The 24,680-nt window shown below is 49.0% G+C and overlaps 2 protein-coding genes across 3 annotated transcripts in view; one reads left to right on the plus strand and one right to left on the minus strand.

Moving 5' to 3' along the window:
- Positions 1-24,680, minus strand: part of NR6A1 (nuclear receptor subfamily 6 group A member 1) — a 98,216-nt gene that overhangs the window by 36,646 nt on the left and 36,890 nt on the right. The window lies entirely within an intron of this gene.
- The window catches only part of OLFML2A (olfactomedin like 2A), a 51,185-nt gene continuing 45,415 nt past the window's right edge, over positions 18,911-24,680 (plus strand). Inside the window, exon 1 of the mRNA XM_040605507.1 lies at positions 18,911-19,093. The gene's annotated coding sequence lies outside the window, so the exon portion shown is untranslated. The remainder of the gene's footprint in view (positions 19,094-24,680) is intronic.

Here is a 24,680-nt window from a genome sequence, read left to right on the forward strand (position 1 = left end):
TGTTTGAGTTGTGCAAGGCTTTAAAAGGCACCCTGTACTTTCAGAGCTTTTTCTTAAGAACATTTTCTGGATTTCCTTTTGGGAGCACGGGTGTTTCACCTGGGCTGCCTGCAGGAAGTGACTGCAGGCAGGAGAAGCATGGGCACCGCCATGTGCTGCCCCTTCTCCCGGGCGCTCCCCCGGCGTGCGCGAGACCACAGTTCCAGGGAGAAGGAATTCTCAGAAGATGTGACTTTTTCAGAAATGTAGATCCTCACTGGAGCTGTAAGCCAGTGCCGAAACGGGTCAGATGCTGCCAGACCAGGAAAGTGGAGGTCTTCCAGGACACTGTCTGCAGACACTGTCACTTGCCACAGCCAATCCCTAAAAACTTCCATGAAAAAACCAGAATTTGGGCAGACAGAGGCTAGCAGAGCTGCATGGACCCAGGACAGAGGCAGCCCTTCCCCATACTCTTGCCCTCCCACTCAAGCCACCGCTTCATAATTCTTGGGGCTCCAGCAAGGCTTCGCTGATTTTCATGACAATCGGGGCTCTGTTGTGTCTACGCAGTTTGAGACATCAGCCCCTTTGTGGCACGAACAAAGTCCAAGCTGCGGATAACAAAACTGAGCACATTTCGGTGCTGAAGGCAACTAAACCAGGAGCTGCCTCAACACAACCGAGCTTACCACGGGCCAAACTGAAATAGTAAAGTCGATTTGAGTTCGAGCAACAAACAGCACGTAAGGAGCTACCAGGCTCCTGGCTTTGTTTTTATTTTACCAACAGACGGTGCCACTGGCAGCATCTCTGCTTTGCAGCGCCGCCGCTCCTGAGCTCGGCGGTTCGGCAGGCACAGGAGCCCCAGCCAGGAACAGCACCCTGTGCCCGTGCCCCAGAACCGAGCTGGTTTGCAAATGTAGCTGGAGAAAATTCGTGAACGTGGACTAGCATATCTCAGCAACCTCAGGACTGTGGATGTTACCACTTCCAGCCACTGCAGCGAGAGAACAGGTTGCAGGTAAACACAGCACATGCTTTCCCCAAAAATCTATTCCTCTCACTCTATGTGTACAGATATTTCAGAGAAAATAAAATAAAATAAAATTGTTTAGAGAAGCTATGGAAGGAACTGCAATAAATTACAACAACCATCTGCCTGACTTCTGAGAAGTCCTGCAATAAGGGTTCATAACAGACGCGGGTAATTCCTCTGCTCCCTACCGTTAAACGCACCAGGAATGTGGTGTCACTAATCCTGGTGAAGGTATCACTTGGTGCACATATAATTAAGCATTTTCCTCCTTCTTACTACTTCCGATAGGTCATTGTGCAAAATTAATCCCTCTATCCATTTCCAGTTCCATCTCTTTGTATTTTTGTTTGCCTGGCTACTGAATTTGCCACCCCAGCCCACGAATGGCTCACAAGAGGTGTTTCATTGCATCTTGTTTGATGGGTGACAAACAGTGGAGACCAGCTCTGTATAACAGAGGAAAAAGCAGGGGGGAGGTGAAGGGCTCCTTAGAGAGGTCACCTTCAGAGGAAAAAAGGAAAACAAATGGGATTGTAGGCATGGGAAGTATATGGTTTTACTGCCTTAGTGGACAAGTACAAGAAAGGGGAATTGCAAAGGGAGAAGCTTTACATTTCTATGAGCAGGCAATCGAGCTCCTTTCTAAACCCTTCCGCAGCAAGCAGCAAGCGCTTCGCTTCCTACAGGATGACTCCATCCCATTCTGGGAGCGCATGTCCTGTAACTCCCGGTAACCCAAATCAGGTCACACAACATCAGATCATTCCGGACCAACCTTGGATATTAGGAAAAATTTCTTTAGGAAAGGGCTGTCAAGCACTGGAACAGGCTGCCCAGTGGGGTCACCATCCCCAGAGGTGTTTAAAAAGCATGTAGATGTGGTGCTTAGGGACACGGTTTAGTGGTGGGCTTGGCAGTGCTGGGTTAACAGTTGGACTCAATGATCTCAAAGGTCTTTTCCAACCTAAACGATTCCATGATTCTATGGAGTCCTTGAGCTGGGTCCCTGTTACCACCGGCAGCCCCACAGTGCCCTGAGCACCAGCTGCTCGCCACAGCCCCTGCGTGGCCGGGCAGCAGCGAGCCCAGGACGGGGTCCAGCCCCGGCACCCTCCTCGCGCCCTCCTGCAGCCAGTTGTTTCTCCCACGGGGTCAACATGCAGGCACAGAATCCCTCAGGCGCACCCTGGGTGCAACAGTTGGGCTCTGTCCCAGCACGTCCCACCTATGGAAGCCAGGCACCCCATCACCACCAGCACACGCACAAATGAGCAGAAGCCTCTTCACCCCAACCTGGCGTCATCCATGCCGGGCAGAAAATGCAGATGTTTAGCAGGATGTGGGAACAGAGGAGAGACATGTAGGTGACAAGGCAGAGAGCATCTCCTGCATTGGAAGAGGCAGGAAAAGTTTTGTGCATTTAAGTGGTAAATTGAAAAGCCGAAAGATTATTTTACACCTGACTTACTTTACACATAAATTGCAATCATACGGCTATGCTGGTCTGCTGCAGTTTTTAATACTAACAACAACCAACCAACATTTTGTTGTAACTATTATTATTACAGTTCTGAGCATTATTTCTAAATAGGCAGCTTGGCGGATAAGCAACAATTGTTGGGATCCCCAGGAAAAAAACCCCAACGAGCAGCAAGAGGGCATTTCCCCAAACTTCAGGTCAGGCAGCAAAACAAAGAAAAAACATCAGCACTAAAGCTGCAGATTCTGTACCTGTATCAAACATGTCGTCATGGCTGCGTCATGACTGCAATTGTTAATTAGCTGGTTTAGATCATTAGGACTATGGGGCAAATGCTGTTGGTGAGCCTGTGCCCCTCGCAGCGGGGTGGGACGGGGCAGAGGGGACGGGTGGCACGTTGGTGTCGGTACAGGGGGAACGCGCGGAGCGGAGCATGACAGGGGGCGACGCAGGGCAGGAGCATGAGCATCTCCCGCTGCAAGCAGGGCTGCCTGGGAGCAGAGAGAAACACCGGTACGCTACGGAGAGACGGAACACGGCAGCTTCTAACCCTTGGGATTTACAGCAGGTTTACAAACTGCGCTACGCGGACGCGCTGGGGCGAGGTGGATCCCGGGCCGGGAGGGCACAGCCGCCCCCAGCACCCTGCCCCGCCGCCCCCAGCACCCTCTGCTGCCCCAGGCCGGGCCGGGGGGGCCGAGCACGCGCTGGAGCAGGGTCCCGGGCCGGGGTCCGGACGGGAGAGGGCAGCATCCGACAGACGGACCGGCCCGACAGCGCGCCCCACTCGTCACGGGCCGCGGTCTGCAACGCCCGAACCACACCGAGCCGAGTGCTGTAGGGATACCAGTAAGGTTTTAAACCCCATTTTCTGCCCCCGGAGCAGAAGGCCGTCAGCTCTGGGCTACGCTTTGGAGGGCAGAGCCCCCCCGGGCACCCACGTCACATCTGCCCCGGCCGCCCCACAGGAGACCAAGACACTGGCCCTTCGGGTTTATTTTTACTGCAATTACTTTTTCTGTTATTAGGAACAGCTATTTGAAATGTCTTTTTTTGCCATTTGTCTTAGAGTATCATTACACTAAACTTGTTGATGTTTGTAATACTCTCACAAGGAGAGGAAAAGCTGAAGAGAAATGCCCTTCCAGAATTTACAAGAATGGTAATAAAAGCACCGAGGAACTGTCTGGCATAGCCCGGCAATACCCACAGACTTCCCTTTTGTTCCCAGGTGACTGGCCAAGAACACATCCATTCAGAAAACAGCATATTCCGCCGAAAAAAAGAACATCACCAGAACTCCCAGCTTCTCTAAGCACCTCTGCCAACACCTCCTCAGCTTGAAGACATAATGATTTACCACCTTTAACGCATCTCACCTGAACCATTTATAGACCACAGTTGATGGCTTCAGATGATGTCAAGTTTAAATGAAATTGCAAAATGTCAAAATCTATGGAAAATATATTTATTAGAATTTCAAGGACAATTAAGGAAAGAGAAGATGACACTGGACAATGGGGCAGGAAAAAAATCCCATACTCTAAAAAGCCTTGTGTAAATTCTAATTCCTTTCTAGAGGGACTCAAAGTGGTAAGGAAGGCCCTCAGCATGGCAGAGGTGGCACAGCGATGTGCCTGGTGCTGTTTTGCCGGGGTGAGGGGTCAATGCAAGCCTAGCTGCCCACAAGCATGATTTTTCAAGGGCTCTGAGTTCCCTTTTGTTGTTTAGGCATAACGTGAAGCATTCGGCTCAAAGCCTCATCACTGGCTTCTTAAGGAAGGTGCTTTCATAATTTTTAAGTTTCTGCTATTGCAGATGTGAGGAAAACATTCCTACGAACCATACGGGTTGTTCTGCCTGCAAGGTGGAACTGTGCCGTGTGCCGCAGGCAGTGCAGTTTCCACACGACACCACGGAGGAGGACAGTGCTCAGGAAATTAAATCCTTGTGTTCTGCCCACTCCTTTGGGGCAGTCTGGAAAACCGGGGCACTTCTGCATTGCTATCCTCCTCTAATATTCATAGTATATCCTCCTAATATTGCTCTCACTTTTGAATAGGGCAAGAGCTGGGTGCCGAAAAAATAACTGTTCCCTCCCATCTTCCTTCTGCTACAGCCGACCCTAGTCCTTCCCTTCTGATAAACTAGTTTCTCAATTGTCACATCATCGCTACCAGCAGCTCCTCGGCCCCAGATACCACCCACCCCAGATAGCACGAGGCCCCAAATTAAGATGTACGTGACTGCAAATAAGAGCCAATTTTACTAGACCGACACTAGGGAAAAAAATCTTCCATCCTCCTCTCCATTTGTGAAGCTACACAGGGCAAAGCATTCACATGCTTATTACTGACAGATAGCGAGGCTGCCACAGTGCGGGACTGCTTCTCTGGGTGTAAAGACTGAATCGAACATGCAGTATTTAAGACAATTAGGTTTTCAAAGAAACTACACTAAACATTTCTTTCATGTGTAATCAAATTATGTTAAAGCAAACCTCATAATTTAAACCATTCCATTGGTCAGCTCCTATTTGTTTTCCCTGCACCCTCATTTTTGCTCCAGATCTGTCACATTACATTAACACCTTTCCTACTCACTGCCTACAGAAATAACAGCCTTCGACATGCCTGCACAATCCATTTGTCCTGCTCTAATTACTTTTTGACATAGCCTCTTTTGCTGTTATCTTGCCTTTTCTGACCTCTGTCTGTATTAAAGCCATTTAAAACAATCTTTAAAGTCAGTATCTATTGTGATGTGTCTTATATGATACTGCTGGAGTATCAGGCAGCAACATTTTGTAAATCAAATATTTAAATCTATGGTAATAAGGTAATGTGCTTGAGGAGGAAAGCTACTACATATCGGTAACAGCTACAACTGGCTGTTCGTAACACGAGTCCCCAGGACTGCCACACATTTTCAGGATGAAATTCCTGTAGTCACAATGCTGTTCTACATAACTAGGTAGCTCAAAGGCAAACAGGGTCTTCTGTGTACTAAGGAATTTCCCTTAATTTCACAAATGGGAAGGAATGCAGGCAAAACTGAGAAAAGCGGTCATCTTGCCAACAAGAACCCCAACAGCCACCAAACTGACTGAGGGCAGGAAGAGGACCAAGCGGGGTGCACCGACAGCGGCGCTTCAGAAGGAAGCATGACACACCACACTTCTCCAAACCTGGAGAAGAAACCAAGACTCTCTCAGTGCAATATCCCTCTGCTTTCATTCAAGCCCATTCAAAAAATGTGCCCTCATTTTCTTTTGTGTCTGATTCACAGAAGATGAGCCTCTAATTACCAGCTACTTCCCCGGCTGAAGCAGCAGAGGATCTGCGCCGTGCCAAGTGTCTGCTCTGGAGTCAAGAACTTATTCCACACAGTGGAACTAATTTTTTGGGTATCAAGTTGATCCCTGTGCACGTATGTCTCACAACACAGTCTAACTGCATCTTCACATGCTCTTTTCCACATGATCCAGCCTCATGCTAACTTAATTGGTAGCTAGTCAATATTTTACTCACATTAGATGATCCTTCACAAACCTACACTCGCTCTGGTTCATTTACAGGGTAATTATCCAGTTCACACAAAGTCTAGTCTTCTAGATACAACTGGTACAGAAAAAAGCACTGCTCTGCTGGGAAAGCATAGCTCTGTATTTTGTCTTCCAGATGACAGCACTGTAAAACCAATGGGGGACAAACCCAGAGTCAATTAAAATATATTAAATGTAATGTAACAATGCTATGATTTGTCACAGCCATCCAACAGATTTTATTTCTTTGAATTCCCCTAACTTTGACCTCAGGACATTAAGAGCTCATGAATGTTGTGGAAAGCTCTTCCCATGACACTTCCCTACGCACATTTTTATTTTCTCCTTTTCAGTTCCTGTCAGCAGCCCTGACCACAAAAGCCTGTCTCATTACGGCATCTAAACATAGAAGGGACCCATGGATCCAGGACCAGACCAGTCTGCTCACAACATGCCTTTCTGTAGAGCCCCTAAATCCTTATGTGCCGCCGAATGACCCCATCAGTGGAAGCGGCAGGACCGAGTGGGACGGCAGCATTCACAGCTCTGCCTTTGTGTGCTCGTGGGGATGGGCGGGCAGAGGGTGGGCACCCACCACCATCTCCAGGCTTCATTTCTGCAAGATCCAGAAGCGCACTTTTTGCTGGCATCACTGTTTGGTTTGTAAAGTGATTATTTTCTTCCTTCCTCATTTTTTCATATCTATTTCTCAACTTATTTTTTTAATACAGCTGTTTGAGCAGACCTGGGATGTCCATTAGCCAAACAATAATAATGAACAATTATTGTGACCTCACTCACATTTGTATTAATAGTGTATCTAAAATCAATGCAGTGTTCCCGTGGTGCCCCCGTGCAGAAGGTAACCCAAACATCAGCAGGGCTGCGCTGGGTCGGCTGCACTGGGTCGGCTCCCTGCAAGCCCCAGCCTGGTCTCAGACAATGGCCGGGCAGATGCAGGGCAAACCACAATTTACAAATACTAAAACTAACCCTTTTTGCTTTTTAACTCTTTCCCCCCCCCCCTTAAGTAAAATTTATATTTATTTTTGAGAAAGATTTTTAATTCTTTATTTAAAACAGTTCTCCATGTCCAACACAACTCGGGCCACCACCAGCAGTCTCCCACGTCCTCTGAAATGCAGTGCTGGCAGCAAAGCCAAATGGCTTCCCTTTACGCAGTTTGTCACCATCAGGAGGGTTTCTTGGCCTTTACATTTCTTCTCAAAACAAACACAGATGTTTTGGGGGCCTTTGTGAATTCAGGGTGCATGAAAGTGGTTTATATTTTTAATTTGTCCTTTTCAACCATAATCCTACACCACATCCTGAATTCCCCAACAGGTTCCACTACCAACAGCATGCTTCCATCATTGTTCACTTTTTAATTTTATTTTTATATATCTGCAATTCACTTCTGAAGATGTCTGTAAAATCACTACTGCACCACAGTATTCAGTATCCCAGCCTGGAAGCTCTAGCCAGGTCTGCTGGGGGAGAAGCTGCATCATCGGAAGAAATTAGCGGCAGCTACACCTTAAAGGCAACAAGTAGCACAGACTGTGCTTGAACAAATACACATACTTGCAATTTGCAAATACAAGTTATCCAGCAAATTGTTTCTAGAGCATCCAGGGTTAATTGGCTGATTTCTGACAGTCCAGGCAGAGGCTTATCTTGAGGAGAGAGCTCAGAGCATTTTAAGCCTACCCAGGTACCAATTTATACACCCCTGGATCCAGCTGGAAACTGCTGGACGGATTGCCTGGGGAATAGATCCCAGAGGCGAGAAATTAAACCATCCTCAATGAAGTACCCTCAAAGATGTAGAGATGCTCACGGGGAGCTCTTGCTGCTTTGCCATTGATTTTAAACAGAAACCAGCCCAAGACTGGCCTTTGCCATGAGGTTCTGTAGGATCTGGGACCAGGTCCATAAAGGCTCCGTGACTTTTCAAAGTCCTACATTTCCTTTCACCAGATCCCAAAATGATGTGGAAACCATCTCAAACTGGAAAAGCAGGAGCCTGAGGTGATGCTGTGTTGGAGCACAGCTGATATGTGGCTATTTAGTAATAATTTAGTAATATTTAGTATATTGCATGACATCTAATAGCAAGAGCAGGTTAATGCCTAAGTAAATTACTGAAACAGCGCGTCTATATGGGACCAAAAGTGACAGACCACCAGACGTGGAGCCAAGACCGTAGAGTTTTCCAGCTTTTATGCCTTGCAAGTGGAGACGCTCCAAGTTCCCTGTACAGCCGGCAAAGAACAGCATCTCTTCCAGCAGCTGTCTCAGACGCAGCTGCCCGGCAGAAGTCAGGGACCTTAATGCCTTGTGCAGGAACCTGGTACTCAGAGGAAAACCAAGTTAGGACAGTGATTACTTCGTAACAGATGCTTCTAAATTGCCTGCTGAAGGAATCCACCTTTCTCCATGACTGCCCAGGGACAACAGCCCCTGAATTAGGGGGGTTGATTTCCCCTCATTAAGCGTGTCCTAAGCTGCACTCTGCTGAAATGACCATCTTCTTTACAGCCAGCGCTGCACACTCAAGAGAAACACTAAAATGTCACAACACCCACTGCTCCTACCCCAGGTTTACTAGTCTTGCTGTGCTGGGAATGTGAAACTGGCAGATTACCTAAAGCAAACCAACCCTCCCCATTCCGCCCAGGGGCCGAGAAGCAGTGGCACTTGCGACACGGTTGTGGCAATGCATCAGCATGAGCTATGGCCAGCAGGGCAGGCAGAGCTGCCCTTCCACCACTGCCTTCCACCACTGCCCTTCCACTGCCACCCTTCCACCACTGCCTTCCACCACTGCCCTTCCACTGCCACCCTTCCACCACTGCCTTCCACCACTGCCCTTCCACTCCTGCCCTTCCACCACTGCCTTCCACCACTGCCCTTACACTCCTGCCCTTCCACCACTGCCTTCTGCCCTCACTGCCTGCCAGCCGTCTCCATAAATACTCCCAGGATGCAGCGCACCCGGGTTTAGCCTGAGGGATCCTCTCCAATGCGAGGTGCTGTAAGAAATGGGAGATGATTTTAGAGAAAACATGTAGGATTCAGATTTGAAATTAAAATTACCTGCCCCAATGACCGTTCCTGGATTTCAGCAATAAATTTTTGAAATTCCAATCGTATTATATTTTCACATTGCTTATTTAAGATAAGCCAACTCATTTTCCAAAAGTTAAAAATTAAAAACTGCACTAGTGTTTTTATCATCTATCTTGAAAACAAGGCAAACAAAAAACTCCCAGTGCTCACCACCAGGCATCTTATCAGCAGAAAAGACGGGGCTGTTTGTGCTGTGTTGTGATGACTTTGCAGCACACGTACTACAGAAAGCAGACTTTGCTGCTCACAAGAGAGGCTCTCAGCAACCAGATTCACATATCTGAGCACAGCGAGGGTGGCATACCGTGTGTTAGAACAGGCTAAATCACATCTAGCAAGTTCCTACACCAGATTTAGCAAACTGTGCTTGCGCTACATTTATATGAGGAAATGCAGGATGTTAGATGAAGGCCGCACTGGAATTAAAACACAGTCAATATTTGGTTAAATCAAGAATTAGCCACATAGAGTTCTATAGATTCAAATGCCACTTAACAAAACAGAATATAAATACCCAGAGGGCAGCAACACCCCTATTTCAAGCAAAAAAGACATCCACTTCTTCCTGCGTGGATTGTCATCCCTGATAGGAGTCTCACCAAAACCTTGCTTATTATTTGTAACAGAATATAAACATTTTCCTTATGCCCTCAGACAGCAATCCCAGAGGAATCGCCACACCCACACCTTCATGCACACTACCGTGTAGAATATAAAGCACACTGATCTAGTCTCATCCACCCACCAAATTGCTCCAAACTTTTCCTCACACATATTAGCTAGAAGTCCAGGCAGAAGCTGCTTTATGCAATGGCAATATAGAGAGTGCAGGGTGACAGTCTAACATGGTGTCCTGCTGAGATCCAAGAATAGCAATGCCTTAAAAGGCAGCGATGTTGAGATCACAAGGAAAAGAGAATTAGGGCACAGCTGTGGAGTTCTGTAGGCTAAAACATAGACTCAATATGTCAGAGAAAATTAAATCACAGAGCTACATGCAATTTCTAGTCTCATTTATAACTTAGATGTAGCCGTGCAGAATTGGTACTTGGGTCATACATGTGAGTTGCTGTGTTTCTGCACACAGAACTGGAAAATGAAAAAAAATTTAAAAGAAAAAACAAAGGAGTTATACGCAAACAACAATACGCACACCTATGTTTTGCACAATGTTTACATGCTCCTGCAGCTCAAGCACGGTTTTATAGGCAGTCTCCTATCTGGCTCTTGAGGACAAACAGAAAAGCCACAGCACTGCCTGAGAAACAAGCCGAGCTCACAGCCTCACCTCCAGTACAGAACAAACCAAAAAACTAAACCAACACGTTAGCAAGCGAAACGTATCTGAAAAATGGTTTTCCCATGGTTGTCAGGTAAAGGAAAGAGCCTTCCTCAAAAATGAAGGTATCAACACTTCTAACAAGCTTTTGCACAGGCTTCTTCCCCTGTGAAGAAGTGATGTTCTTACATTTTTTCAGAACAGTATCTATGTATAAATTTGCTGCTATTTCTTTATGCCTGAAGTGCAGTACTAGCTTCTCCTCTAAAAGCATTCAATATCCACAGAATACAGTCCATTATCCTCTGCCAATATCTACTGTTGCAATCTGTGTCCAACTAATTAATTTTGCGGGATGCCAGGGTCTGTAACCGCCGGCGTGAGAGCTGTGCTTTGAGCCGGGAGGTTGCACATCTTCTCCCGGCTCCAGACAGAGCTCCGGAAGGCACCATGCCAGGGAGCACTACACGGAGCTGTTAGCGGGTAAGGGCTGTGCATGCAGTGGGACCCTGCGGATGAAAAGATGGCCCTTGGGCAGAGCAGGACAGCCTCCTCCAGCTGAACTCCATCCCCCCCGGGGAGCAGCCCAGCCGTGCCTCACCCAGCTCCAGGCTTTACCTGACAAGAAGACTTAAATTATCTCTGTAAAAGGCTCTGAAGGCCAGGGACAGATAGAAGCTGGAGCAGAAAAAGAAACTGGCAACAAGGGAGCAAGAGGCTGATTGGGACGAGGCATACATGGCGAGCTTTCCTAAATAACTGGTACTTGAGTGCCAACGTGATAGAGAACAGCAAGAAAACAGAGGTAGGAAGGTGCACATGATTACGACTTTGTTTAGCTAAGTATGTTTCCTGTGGAGCTTACAAAGCACAACTGCATGCAAAGCATGCAGATTTGTTGATATCAGCTATCTTTTGTCCCTAAAGAGGTAAATTATATATCTGATCTGTATACGAAGTTGAAAAACTGTTAAGGGTTGTGCCTGAGCTGCAGAGCGAGCTGTGGACTAACAACCTCCAGGAGCCAGCTTCTATGAAGGGATAATATATGGAGCGATTTCACGAGGGGTAGAGAGTTCAGCAGCCGACGAGCAGGGAGAAGGTAGAACAACGCAGCGAGGGACCCACGTGGGCAGCCCAGCGAGGGTCTGGCCAGGGCACGGCATTCATGGGACGTGACCCGTCCAGCCACCTCCCACCGCTGCAGTGTCAGAGCAGCGCGCATGTGACACTGCTTGGGAAAAGTAGGAACACGGCATCATAGCCATCCCATGGGGAATGAGACAGGCCAGAGTGCAGGGGTCGAGCAGGAGCAGTGTGTGACCCCAGCTTGCAGTGAGGAAGGTGGGAAGGCTGTTCTGGGAACTGCTAGTACCGGGAAGGGTTAATATGGCAGCCCTCTAACACAGGTACTGCACACAGGGGTACACCACAATGTAATTAATACAGAAAATGCCAAATGGTTGAGATTAATTGTCTTTCCAGAGCAGAAATGCGTACTACCGACTCCAAGGCACAGCCTAGTTCATACATATGCAATGTTGTTCACAAATACCACATGTGGTGCACAAAACAATCCTGTAAATGAGGATGCAAAATGAGGTCACTAATTCTCTCAGAATATCTTTCGAGCGAAGGCTCATTGCAGCCACGCACGTCACCGCCGTCCGTCCATGCTCGGGCCCTGCGGTGCCCCGCTGCCCTCCTGGCGCGGCCGGTGGGAGCTGTCAGGCCGCTGCGGTGGGTTTGCGGCGTGCTGCTGCTCCCAGCGCTGCCTGCCCTGACCCACTTTCCTGCAGTATTTCTGCATAGCGACAGAGGTCCTAGCAGGACAAGTGTCACCTCCCAGCCCACGGGATTCTCCATTTCCTACGGCTTCCACTGGAAGAATGTGTTCAGCATTTACATGCAGGCACACACAAGCATGGCACTATGCATCAATGTACGGGAAACGCGTACAACCGGGGAAGAGAAGGAATTAGAACAACAGGAGATCCTGCTCTCGGCTGCACAATATTCCTCTGAAGTCGATGCAGGGCTGTGAGAGCGGCTAAATGAATATCCAGCCTGGATGCCCCTAAGTGCCTGGGAGAAGCCTGGCGGTTCCCTTCTGGCTAAAGCTCTTTTAAAGGGACTTTGCTCGTTTCTCTCCAGTGGGTCTGAGCATCCCTGTTACCCCGAATCAACCCTGACCTTTGACTTTGACCGAAAGAAATCCTAACATACTGAGCCCACCAGAAAATTATTATTCCTTCACTAGACCCAGCCAAAGCTCTGGCTTTGCGAGGAAACATGTTTTTCCCCACCCCAAGCCCTGCACACCTCACTTACTGTCCTCTTCCCTATTCACTCAGTCCCTACAGAATTACAGTTATTGACTGCAGATGCACTTGCAGTTCTGATGTCATCTCCAGGATTTTTCTTTTTTTTTTTTTCCTAGGTGAAGCATCTATATTTCCTCCATTCTGAAATCTTGTGCTGAAACTATAACAAGCCAAAAATCTCTTCAATGGGAAATTTCACAAACAGAGGATTATGACTTCAGCTACAGAATAAGCAGCAGGAGCAGATGGAACTCTTCAGAAACAATGATTCCATTTTCATGCAAATTTCCTTAGTAGTTAAAAAAAGACGAAGAAAAAAACCTCAAGATATCAGAATGGTTTCTAAATGGAAGGTTTTTGAATGATGCTAAAAGCAAAGGGCTGGTAGCTCTCCACGATCCCAAGCATTTTAGCAGCAGCCAGGAAAAAAAAAAAAAAAGCATGACAAACTAAAACCAGACTCTGTACCTCCTCAGAGTCGTGATAAGAGAAATGGAAAACAGAGTGAAAGTGTATTTTAGTTTTTATGATTTTCAACATCATCAGCTTTGTGATAATGCATACTTCAGAGCTAATTCTTATGCTCTTTAAGAGCACAGACTTCATTCATGAAGCAGCATGACAAAAATTCTTTATCCACTTGATGACTACAGAAGGTGACAGCCACCGAGAAAAAGACAGCCACAGGGACACTGTCGGAGTGCTAACCTGCAGCGTTCCTCTCTTTGAGTACAAGTGCTCCCCTGATTACAAGAATACAGACATGCATTTTTCATAGCTGAAATGTGGAAACTGAGCCAATTCTTTTGTTATTAATACTGGCAGCATACCCTAATAAACAAATACATGCACAGTTAGCAGACCCCGTTTCTGGCTTTTCCACTGACTTGTTGCTTGGTTTTGGTCTTATGCCTTCTTCTTCCCCTCTTGTCTGCTCCCTGAGTGAGAGAATTCAGGCTGCTCCCTGGCACTCGGTGTTGGGAGGATAATGGACTCTGCACAACATGCAGCACAACTGTCTCTGCGCTGCACCGTAGCAGGGCATGCTATGCTGGTTTGTGTTCAGAAGGCATGTTACTGGTAGTAAACGGGAATACTTTGGAAGGCCCGTGCAATCCCACTTTTACAGGCTACTTTTTTTTTTTAAATGAGGTTTTGAAGCAGAGAGGAAACTATACGCACAGAAAAGCAAGAACAAAATCCACTGCTGCCTGTCACTGCTTGCCCCCTGCACGATGCAGCAGGGGAAAGGCAGCCGCCAGGTCTCTTCCCACGCAGCGTCCGGATGCCAGCAGTAAGTTGCTGCCCCCGGAGAGCCAGGCAGCTCCGGCCGCGGTGCCCGAAGAGTGGCCAGCTGCCGACAGGGCTAGCAGGGACAATTCCTTCAGCCTACCCACTGCAAATTCAAGTGTCCTTCCTGACATGGTCTTTCCCTGATGCTGCGCCTGAAGTTTTGTAGTGAGTCTTCATAAATCTCTGTCAATCCTGTCAAATGACTTCTATCTCGCTCAGCATCATGCTGATTTTTTAAAAATAAATTTTCTCCTTCCTTTCTCATGCAAAAGAGGTACAAAGCCAGCTTTAAGTAAGACTGCAAAGAGTGTTAAAGTAGAGGCCTCTGAACTGTGTGTTTAATACCAAGAATACTTCTGTTTAATCCCATTCTACCTACACTTATCCCTTCCATCATGGCACTGGCCAAATCTTTTCACTTTGAATTTGCTCTCAAACTGAATCTCCTTCCTTCGTCATCGAGTTAGATGGATTTAAGTAATGACAGCTACCAAAAGGACAGAGCACATACAAAATAACTCCCAAAAATGGGCTCAACAAGGTTTATTTTCAAGCCTTTCCTTCCTTCCCTCTTAGCAGAAGCATGTACAAGTAGAAACAGTTTCCTCAGTTGATCCTTTCATACCCAAATTAACTTTTTCCAAACTATTTTCTTAAATAATTTGTTTCAGTCTTGCCTGAATGAACTCAGCAATAGACACCTTTCAATCACCCAAGGAAGGGAAGAGGAACAGCAGTGGGGAGGGGTAGGAAGAGCCTGGCTGGTCTGACCAGGGCAGGGCTACGCAGCGTGTCACTGGAAGAGGCAAGGTTGTGCGGTGCAGAACTCCAGGGTCCTCTGTCAGAGCCAGGATCGGCTCACTCAGTTACTGGGTTTTGGTTTGGCATGACTTAATTCACACTCTTCAGAAACAAAGAGCAAGGAAAAACAGCGATTGGGACCTCATACCACACTACCAAAAGGATGGCACTTCCACCCCGTATGGAGCAGCAGGAACTTGGCTCAGCACAGCACTCAGCTGCAGGAACTACTTTAGAGTAAAAGAAGTGCTGGCCTTCGCATTGAGGGCTGCTGTAACATTTTAATAAAATGCAATGAGTCCACTGAACGGACGGTAAAACACTGTATCATCATGAATTTGCCTGAAGGCATCTCTGTCAGTTAAGCCCCTTTGCTTTCTCTTCACCGCCCTGTCAAACTGTGTCTCCGCTAAGAGCCAGCTCTCTCGTTTCTACATACTCTTGCTCCCACATTTCTCACACACGCTTCAGCTGTTAGCAAAGCTAACGTCACTGTGCACGATGACCACACTAAGCCAGTCTTGCCCCTTCCCTGATGCCACTACAGTGACGGGGCCGCCAGCACCCATCAGAAGCACAGCCAGGAACGCGATTCTCTACCAACCAGCAGCGGGTCCCAAACAGTCCCAAAAGCCCACGCTCAGATTAATGCTCTGAGTTTCTCTGTAGCTACAATAAAGATGATATAGGGGAAGGAAAAAACAAGTATCTATCATTTAAGCCCCCATTTCTTAGCTTGCTGGGCTTTACAGTATGAAGTGAAATGAGACACATGTGACCCAGATGCTTGCCCGTCTGGCTCAAGTGTGTTGGATCTGAGCAAACTCACTGGAAGATTTTTCTTTCCTCCTTCCCCTGTCTTGTCACTGCCTTTCTCCAAGACAGGAACTGCCAGAAAGACTCAAGAATAACTGGGAGAAGCACAAGGGAGTGCCGGCATTACCCCACTTTCAGATGCCTCAACAGACCTCCATTGCTTTTTCCTTTTGACTTGGGTAAATTTTATGCAGCAAAATATCACACAAAGTTGATTACAGCACTGTAAAATGGCGTAAGGGTGGAAAACTGGGTCAACCCCCCACCTCCTCCTCCCAGCCCCACTGTCACTGACAGGGTCCTGCAGGGCCCGGCTCCTGCTCGCAGGAACAGCCACAGCAGAACATCCCTGGCTGCGCTGCCCTTGCCTGGGGAGCTTGTTCTTCACGACTGCTCCAGCAGTTCGTTTCCCGATGGGAAATGATGTTTTCCATAGATTCAGTGAAACGCGGTTCTAATTTAGTCATCGTAATGTACATCCAACTGAACAGGACCTAGTGTTTTGATAATGAGAGCAATATAATTAGGACAGGCCTCAAAATATTCATGTAACTTAACCATTTGCAGACCCCCTCTGACACAGGAGACAGAAAGAGGCATCTGGAGACTGACATACGATTACGTTTCTACACTGCGCCAAAACACTGTTCCTTCTTCTAGACCCTAACATTGCATATTTCAGGACTTCCATATTATTTCTGCAGATCTTAAAATTGCTTTACCAGAGGACTTCTGACTCGTAGTTGCCGAAGTTTTAAAATTATCACAGTCTTGTGTTAGGCAGACAGCACTGAAAAACTGCTAATTCAGGATTTCTAAGGTACCAAGAGCACTAGGCTGGAATCCAGGCTAGGCTATAGACCTGAATGATCTTCAGTACAATTTTCCCCACTTGTTTGCTTTTTTAAAGCAAGTCTTGAGAATAAAGCATTAGCAGAAAACACAAGGATATTACATTAAACAAAACCGATTTCATTACTTGGCTACCATATGGGATCTGGGAAGTAGGTCTATGAAGCCATGCACGGGAGTCTGTAAAAGCTCCTAGAGTTCAGTAGCTGTTGAGATGGCTTGTAAGGACCACACTACCCTCAAGGACACTCTTACAGTTTCATTTTTTATTTTTCATAAATAGGATCAAAGATACCGTATGCTGTTCAGCCAATGTGACCCATAACTGACCACTCAGAAGCACATTCATACCCCGGCAAGCACAAGAACATGTATTTTAACAACAGCATCAACTACATTTCAGAAGAATTGTCAAGTGACTCAAGAAGCGAAGATAATCTTTGAAAGGGGAGGCAGAAAGGAAGCTGTCTGGAAACTGGAGAAGTTACTAGAATGGTTATTGTGGGCAGAACAGACAGCAGATAGGAGCTATCTCCTTCACACTCACAACAAGGAGGTGGGAACCTCTTCATCCACATCAGTAGCAGCTGCGTGACACTGATACGAGCCTGGGTCACCCTTAAAGCACCATATTAACCTTTTTTCCTCCCTCCACAAACTGCTTCCTTTTGGATGAGTTCCATGTAACTAATTTTTTTTTTTATTTCATTTTCCATTTCTGCATTCATCCAGCTCTTGAGGGTGAATTCTATGGAAATCCATGCCCAGCGTGCCTGGAGGGACCTCTGACCCACCATCAGGAGGGGCTCCTAATGCCAGCATCGTGACACATCCAAAAATGCTCAACAAACCCAGGCTCTGCCAGATCAACAAGGGGGCACGAACCACATTGCTGCCGCCACACCTTCCTCTCGACCTGTCACCTGCAGCTTCCCCAGCGTGTGCCCCGGCCCCGGGGCGCTGGGGCTGCCAAAGATCCAAAGCAGAGGAATCCGGCACCAGCAGTGGGTTATTGCAGGTGCTGTTAAAAGCATTTTAACAGCAGCAGAAGAGAAACAGAGACAGAATGTCAGAGAAAGAGAACCTTCCCTATGGTGCATGTTCCATTGGTTGGAAGGCACCTCAGGAACCACCCAGCCCTGCCTCCACTCCCCGGAGGCAGGCCACCGCTTTGGTCTCCCTGTGTCAAAATGTCCTCAGAGAGGAGAGAAAAGGCCAAGGACCAAAAGCAGACTAAAAAGACTGCAAAAGAATGAGAAGATATGGCAAGTACGTTAACTTCTCCCCACTCATCTCCATGGTCTCATGTTGCCACTGAAAACACTTTACTGAGTTGTGTGGCCTCGTTCGGCAGCTCTGGAGCCACCCGGTGAGCTGCGGTGCTGCTGTGGCACGGGGACGCGGCACGGGGACGTGGCACGGGCCAGGCCTGGCAGCACCTCTGCCCTTCGTTAGTCCAAACCCACCGACACCAGCCCGTAGCGGGACCCTTTCATCAGCGGGTGGCCTCCCTGGGGGCTGCGCCCTCGGCACCGCATGGCGGCCCTGCAGCAGTGGCCAGGGCTGCTCCCGCCGCGCCCCGCCGGCAGCGCTGCCGCTAACGGGGCCCTGCGAGGCCGCTGGGCTGTCACCAGGCTGTCACCGGCCATCACCGGGCTGACACCGGGCTGTCACTGGACATCACCGGGCCGTCCCTGGGCTGTCACCGGCTGTCATCGGGCTGCCACACACCGTCCCCAGGCAGCTGTGCCGGCGGGATGGGGCGGGGACCGGCCAGCCGCCCCAGGGGGGACAGCCCTCGCGGTGTCCCCCCGCGCCCCGCCCGCCGCAGCCCCCGCCCCGCCGTGTAAATGCGGCGCGGCCCGCACTGGCGGAGTGACCCCCGGCTCAGGCGCGGGCCGGGGTGCTGCCCGGTGGCCCAGCAGGGCCGGGCTGAGCCCGCGGGGGGCGGCAGGCGCGGCCGGGCGGCGCTGAGGAACGGGTCGCGGCCCCCCGGGGCCGGGCACCCCCGAGCGGGCTCTTCGGGACCGGGGCTGACAGCCCCACGGCGGGGCTGAAGCGATGCGCTTCCCGGGGTGGGGGGGTGTGCGCGCCGGCCGCACCGGATCTCGGTCCGCTGCCGTCGGGCGCTGGAGGCGGCAGCGGGCGGCGGCGGCCCCGTCAGACACCCCGGCACCCAAACAAGCGGCCCCGCGGCCCGGCCTGCGCTCCGCCGCCGGGGGGGCCCTCCGGTGCGCGGGCGCGGCCCAATCAGGAGGCGCCCCCGCGCCGGGACAGCCAATCGGCGCCGCCGGAGCGCGCACATGACCGGCTGCGCCCCTGCCCGTCATCTGGGCCCTATATAGCGGGGCGGGGGGGCGGCGGCGGCTGGCGCTGCGCGGCCGGCGGGGGGACCCGGCGGGGCTTGGCACCTAACTCCGCCGCCTGGCCGGGCCAAGCCGAGCCGAGGCCGCGCTGCCGGCCCTGGTGAGCCGCCGGCCCGCCCGCACCGGCGGCAACTTTTTTGGAGAGCGAGCCGAGCGCGGAGCCTTCCCCGGAGCGCGCCGCCCCGCAGGTAAGGCTTCCATCCCGGGGACCCGCCGGGGAGGGCTGGCGCCGCCGGGGGAGCCGCCGGGGGGGCGGGGGCCGCCCTGCGTCCTGCCGCGCTGCCAGGGGCGGGTTATTTTTACGTATTTTTTTTTCCAGTCTCATTTCTGCACGTGTTCCTTTGTTCTCCGAACAGAAGCTTTTTTTTTTTTAATATATACATCTGCTAATGTAAGGCAGCTGGAGGGAGCGGCTCGCTGCCGCCGCCGGGGTGGGCCGGGGGGAGCAGGCGGCAGTGCCCCCCGCCCCGCAGAAGAAGGAGAAACTCGAGCGATTCCGCAGCGCTGGAAGTTGCTCCGGGTCTGGGTCGGTAACCAGACACGCGTGTGGCCCGAGGGCTGGCGGGGAGGAACTGAGCCAGACGGGGACACAAAGGAGGGGGGCAGCCCCGGCCCCGCCATCCCCGCCCCGCGGCGGCAGCGCCCGGCACCGGCGGCCCCGCGGGACGGGCGGAGGGAGCTGCCCCCGGTGCCCGCTTTTGTCTGGCCCCGCCGCCCCGGGCCTCCCCCGGCGGCACCTGCGGCAGACGGGGGCGAGCGCTCCGCGGCCGGTGTCGCGACCGGCGACTTGTTGTGGCGGCGGGGGGGGAGGGGTGTGTGTAAGGCTCGGCGGGTCCGGGCGCTGCCCTGCGGGCGGGGCTGGCCGCCACCGGGCGCTCCGCGGGAATTACCGACAGCATCGGGGCCCACAGAACCCGCCCCAGGGCCTGCAGAGCCGCCCCGGCTGGCGGTGCCCCGCTCCTGCCGCACCGGGGGTCTCCCTCGGGGCTGGCGGCAGCCGAGGCGCCTGCCCGCCCCCGCCGCCACCGGGCGCGGCACTGGCCACCGGCTCGGTGCACAATGAGCACGGGGCCCCAGTGTGCTCCGAGAAAATAATGTTCACCAACTTTCCCGAGCCCTTTCTTGGGCAAAAGCAATTTGTGTGTAAAGCCACACGTCGAATTCCTTGACAACTTCAGAAAGTTGCGAAGGGGATGCTTTACCCCCGCCTTGTTTTATCCAGGAATGCCAGATAGCGTATTTTAAAAGTTAGTAAGTATTAAAAGCTACGAGGAGCATGAAAAGTGTATTTCAGACGCCGGTGCTGGCGGCAGTGCGGGCACGGGTCTGGCCCGTTAGGCACTGGCAGCCGCCACGCAGAGCAGAGGTTATTCACATGGCTGTTCGAGAAACTCCATTCATATATCCCACTACCTGGATTTGAATAGAAACCAGACAGCAATTCTTTCGTCCCAGCCACTATTCGCCCCGCTGGACAATAGAGATTTGTTAGCACACAGGCACAAGCCCTGGGACACAAAGCTGGAGGCAGCAGAGATAGGGGCTTCAGTGCACAGGAAATTACAGCTTTTGATGCGCTGTTGGCAGGTCTGCCGGTTCAGAAAAGCAACATGACTGTGCCATGTTTAAGAGCGCCTTACTGCCATTTTTAACCACCTAGAATGTCATAAAAGCTTTATTGTCACAGTACATAAAATCATGAAGTCCATATGGTTACTTTTTGGCTGCAGTCACTGCCCTGTGTCTGGAAGGCAGAAGCATGATCTGGCTGGAGATTTTAATTTGGGGGGGGAAGGAGAAGAAATTAAAAGAATTTGAGGCCAGAAAAACATCAAAGCATTTCTAAAAAGCAGAGATTCATTACTGAGGCAGCTGATGTCTAGCCTGAGATGTGGTGGTGTTCTAATGGACTTCATTTTAGTGGTGGCTGTAAGGGGACGAGGCTGGACAGCTGATTTCATCCTAAAAGGGTCAGTAAATTCATTCTGTGCGTCTCCTGTATCAGTTGTGTAGGAGGACATTATCCAGTTCTGTCAACTTGGCAAATACCATAATAAATAAGAAAAACAAAACCAAAATGTTCAGTGTCTGGTACCTCCCATTTCCCCTACTTTCTCCCTCCTGCCATGCCCCCCCCCCCCCCCCCCCCCCCCCCCCCCCCCCCCCCCAGGTCTAGAGTTAAAATGAGGACTGCTCAGAGACAGGGGTTTAATCTGCTGATTGGAGCCAATGAGCAGAAATTATCAAGATTAGAAAACCAACCAGTGGGTTTTAGGAGATGAAAAGCCAGCCCCTCACTGTGCGTGGTGCCTCTGCTGAGGGGTGGGAGTCTGTGCAGTCTTCACCCAAATAGCAGGAAGCTTTAGGCAGTTCCTAGTTTTCCGTATTTTTCCATAAATCTGACCTACCCTACCACCTTAGCATCAGACAGAATACCCTGTCTGACTAGATATTAAGATGCTTAAAATATGCACAGGCATACGGTGTTAGAGAGCAGCCAGGAGCATCCCTACATGCAAGTATCACCACAGGAGCAGCAGGAATGACTTGGCTCTCTTCTTCACCCAGGAAAAACAATGAAATTGAGAGTTGTAATATATTGCAGTTGTGAAATGTGGGTCTTTATTATGAACTGCAGAGATAGAATGTATCATAAACCATAGAAAACAAAGGTTGGGCTGTTTGCTGCTTTTAAGCATGTTTTATCAATGTAGCCCTTGTGACCTCAGAAAAAGGGGAAGAATTTTGAAAGATGGGCCTGTTTTCCTTACTTAAGGCATCTGGGAGATACCTGTGAAGATTCATGCTGATGCTCTGCACCAGCCTATTAGGCAGCTGATAGACTTGATTCCATTGCTCCTTTGAGCAACACTGGGGGGTGGGGGGGAGACTGGATGAGTCAACCAACCACCACCATTTTTGAAAAACCCAAAATCCTGTCTAAGGTGCTACTTTGTAAGATTAACAAAACATCCCTCTGTGTGAGGCAGTCAACTCATAGTAATTTTCAGCTGCTATTCCAGAACACTAGAAATACAAATGTGAATGTAAATACTTTTCACAGGGTCAGTTTTGTCTGAATAATTATATAATTTCCTTTAATTCTCTCCCTGATGTAGCACAATGGCTTGGGTGTATTACTTCTCAGTAAAACTTAGGTGATAAGAATCAGGCTAGATTACAATCAAGCTATTTTCATTTTTTTTTCTTGCTGGTACTTACAAACCCAGAAGGACCTACCTAAAATAAGTCTTTCAACAAAAGCATTATGGATTATTTTTAATAAAGGTTAAGGATATTGATGGCTCTACCTACAAAGTGCTTTCAAACTGCAGACCGTATTATTCTACTCAGTATTCGTCTGGAGGCTGATTTTAAAACCTACCCTTTGAAAAGTGCTGCCTATAAAGAAAACCAAAAACACATATATGCTGGGAAGTTAAATTCTGCTCTTGCACTTGGGTCTTACAGTTTGAATACCTGTTTAAGCATATCACTTTGAACGGAAACCAGACCATTAGGTTGGCAAAAAGAGCTTCTGCCTAATCAAAATACCCATAAAAAGAATGTCTGGGCAAAGCCCGCCCCTGTAAACATCTGCATACTCAGCTTGGACATGGGAATAATCCCGTCATGCAGCAACAAAAAGGATGCTGATGGCTGTTGTTGTGTGGGTTGGCTTTTTCAAGCTGCACATAGAAATAACAGATAATTCAAAAAGTCAGTTTTCCCAATTCCAGTTATGGCTATTCCAGTAGAAAGTTTATAAAGGCTCACAAAAAAGAAGAAACCTATTAACCACTAACAGACCTGGAAGTCACAACTGACACAAAAGACCAACGTGTATATAATCTGACTATTTGTTAATACGTAATATTGCATTACAGGTTAGTTGCCAATAAAAATGCATCAGGTATGCTGAAATCTAGTGGTATGCTTGGCAATTTTTAAAAAAAAGTGGAATCCCAAGAATTTCACTTTATCTTAGTAATAGCCAGCAGATGCTGTAATCATTTCAAAACCACAGTATTGATTGATATCACTCAAGAGTTTCCAACATTAAGAACTCAAGAGACAACAATTGGGTATTTTTATGTTAAGAGTAACATGAAAGCATGTTGGTTGGTTACGTTTTTTTCTTTCATAAGAAGCAACATGGACGTACAGACTGATGACATCACCTTTTTAAATAGACTTCAGTCATTCTTACTTTCACTGTACTGCCTGAAAATAGTTTGAACCGTCAGCAGCTGTCCTGAACCATAACACAAAGAAATGAACACAATCACCACGAAGGACCGTTGCATAAAACTGCAGATTTTGAGCGCGCTGAAGTGCTGCATCTCAATACTGAAACCCCTTCTGCATTAACAGTTAATTGTGCCACCTAAATATGCGTGCCTGTGAATGAATATTACAGTAAGCTTGAGAATAGGAATTCTGCCTGCTTGGCAGCAGGTTGCTTTCAGTCTTCGCTGCCTTCAGTTGTACACGATTTGGTTTTGCAACATGACATTGCTGAGGCCTGCGGTTAAACCCGTGTTTCACACAAAAAAGCCAGACTGTCTGAGATGAGATGCCAAAATGCGATTAAGGGCAGGAGAAGGCTCGGGGCGGGCATGCTGACGTGGCAGGGCATGGTGGGGCATGGCGGGGCTTGGGGTGTGTGGATGTGGCTCCCCAGGGGATGCTGCCGTCGGCTCCCAAGGGGCAGCCCCACAGCACGACTTAAAACTGCTTTTAAAGCCCGATAGACGTGGTCCATGTGTTCTGATGGTGGCTCCCGCGCTAGGCGTGATGAGTCTCAGAAGTGACACACTTGTTTCTTGCCAAATAGAGGCACATTGGAAGAGCAGCAAGCCGTAGGTTATCAATCCAAAACCTTCTGTGGTACCTTTACTGATTCTTGGTTTGGTAGCCTACATCAGTTTATAGTGTTCTTGAAAAGTATCTTGCCATATGAGCACTCAAGGCTGTATTGCTTAGTTTCTTTTGGGCTTACTGGCAGACCCTACCTTTACCTTAGCACAAAAGTACACATCCATCTTTCCTCTTGTAAAAGTCTGTAGTGCCTTCTTTAAATAATGCTACATCTCCAATCTGATGTCATGAGCAAAAAGGATCAGCCTGGTCTATAAAAAGAGGTGGTTAGGGTTCCACCACACATACTGTAATTTGCAGTCTCCCATATTTACTTACACCGAGAGCTGCACGCATGCCAGCACCCCGGAGCGGAGCCTCAGCAGTGCCGTTTACATAATCACCACGCCTGGAACCTGGGTACCGCTGGGTGCTGTGCTTCCAGCCGCACCGGCTCGTGCAAGGCAAGGAGCGAGCCCTCACCCAGCCAGAGAGCACGACACCTTCCCGAGACAGTCGGGGGGGGTTCTCAACAGGGCAGCTGCAATACAAAATGAGTTATACAAGGGATGCTGCTCTGGAACTGGGTGTTACAAATGGCTGCTCATATTCAGATTTAGTTTGTTAGGTGGAGTCTCAAATTCAGATTTTTAAGATCATCAACACATTTGTGGACAAGGCTCACAAGGCAATACACATTTGAGTTATAAAACACAACGCGTTTGGGTTCGCCATATATTTTTTTCTGCTAAAGATTTAAATATCATGTGGCTTTAGCTTTCTTTCTGTTCACTGAATATCAAGGTCAATTAGGAATGATGTCTGGCTAGTACTCTCAGAGCAGATTAGACAGTTGCATCAAAAACTAGGACCATGTATAGGTCATCTGTTACTGTGACCTAGATTTCTGAGAAT

The sequence above is a fragment of the Falco naumanni genome, chromosome 9, assembly GCF_017639655.2.
Source record: "Falco naumanni isolate bFalNau1 chromosome 9, bFalNau1.pat, whole genome shotgun sequence".
Taxonomy (NCBI): Eukaryota; Metazoa; Chordata; class Aves; order Falconiformes; family Falconidae; genus Falco; species Falco naumanni.